This window comes from Suricata suricatta, chromosome 1, assembly GCF_006229205.1.
Source record: "Suricata suricatta isolate VVHF042 chromosome 1, meerkat_22Aug2017_6uvM2_HiC, whole genome shotgun sequence".
Taxonomy (NCBI): Eukaryota; Metazoa; Chordata; class Mammalia; order Carnivora; family Herpestidae; genus Suricata; species Suricata suricatta.
The window spans coordinates 183,783,965-183,785,826 of NC_043700.1; positions in this window are offsets into that span (position 1 = coordinate 183,783,965).

Consider the following 1,862-nt stretch of genomic DNA (forward strand, 5'->3'; position numbering starts at 1 on the left):
GTACGTGAGTGGGGTGTGTCTAGAAACAAAGTATGCACATTTCAGGAGGTCAAGGAAGTTTTAAACTAAAAAGAAAAAAGCTCCTTAGATATAAGGAGATAAATACCACGTAAAGCATTAACACTTGGAGTTAAAAGTGGTTGTCTCTTGGGTGTAATGATTGGGGGTGAAAAGGGAGTGGGACAATATTTTATTTTCATGATTTATATATTTGACTTTTAAAAACATACACATATTACATATGCATTTTGAAAATAATTTATTTACAATAAACGAATCAACCTCTATAATCCCTCCTCCTTCATTCCAAACAGTATCTTTTTCATCATTTCAGACGAGATCGGGTGTGTTCAGGGTGGTATGGCCGTAGACTTTTTCATCATTTCAAATGTTCATCCAGGACTTGCTCTGTTTTGCTTAAATTATCTTGACTTTTAGTATTACCTTCATAATGTTTTAAATTATATCTCTACTATTTGGACTTATTTGCAAATGATATTAAAATGTTTAGCCACATTGTATTTCCTAACTCTACGGAACACGGTATCTTTACCCACAGCATTTTCTTCTATCCCAGGTTATGATTCTGACACCAAGTGTGTGGTTTTTTTCAACACGCCACCAAACAGCTCCAGACTCCAGATAGATGTTCAATAGTTCAACCCAATCCAAACACTGTCTACCTGGAGATAGCATCAGCTCCCACAGATTAAGGATTTGGTCCTGCAAGACTGCCCCCCTCCTTCCATTTCAGACACCAATGTCCAGGCTGTCACCTGTGCTTCTGACCAACAGGCTGTAGATGTATATCGTAGGTCCAACATCTCCCTTCTGGGTTGGACTCAGTATCAGTTTTTTTTAAACGGTTATAACCTGGTCACAGCCGGTCAGAAGAGATGCCGAGGGCGAGGGATGAGCAAAGAGTGTGGCGCCGCCCTGCCCTCTCTCACTCACCTGAGCTCCTCTCCCCAAACCTGCACGTGTTCACCGACCCGGAAGTTCTCTGGACCCTGTCCTTTTGTGTTTCTATGGAAGCTTTACAACTTTGTCGATGGATTCAGCCTCCAGTCCCAGGCCTCTTCCTGGAGGTGAGTGAATGGGTGGAACTGGAAGTTGGTTGGCTCCCCATTCCCAGAAGTCAGCTCCCTAACCAACTCAGGTGTGGTTGAGAGGGGTTTGTTACGTGTATCAAGACATCTTTATTCTTATCACCTAGAAAGTTCCAAGGATTTTAGGAGCTCTGTGCCAGAAATGGAAGGAAGACCAAATATATATTACAAATCACAATCACATGCCTTCCTGATTCTGGGTACTTTGTTGTTATGCCTTCTTTTTGGTGGGACAGATCTTCAAGGACTTTTCTAAGAAGTTAGTTCTTTTAATTGTTCACTCATCCAAAAACTCTAATTGCTAACTCCTGTGAGAAATTCTTGAGTAAATCATTTCAAAGCCAGGAAATCACTTCAGCGGTCTTTCCCTTTGCCCTGGCTACACATTAGCTATGGTAGATTTTAAATTTTTTATTGCGCTGAGTTGGAATTGACCTGGTTTTTACCTACAAGGCTATAAAATGGCCTGGCACCCAAGGATCCAGGAGAGCGTCCAACCCTTGGTGGGTATTCAAAATTTATTCTTAAATAGCCAAGCAAGGAGGAGCCCAGGAAGATAAATAATCTTTATGTCATGTCAGCAGCAGGAGTGAAGACCATGAGAAACTCCTGCTAAGTCTTACAGATCGGCCAGAATGCAGAGGAGGCTTTTTGTTTTTGTGATGGAAGGGGACTCATTGGGCGAAAATTAAGATTCTGGATAGAAGAATGGTAGCAGACGCCCAGATGCAGGGGTGTGGAGATGCGGGGTTT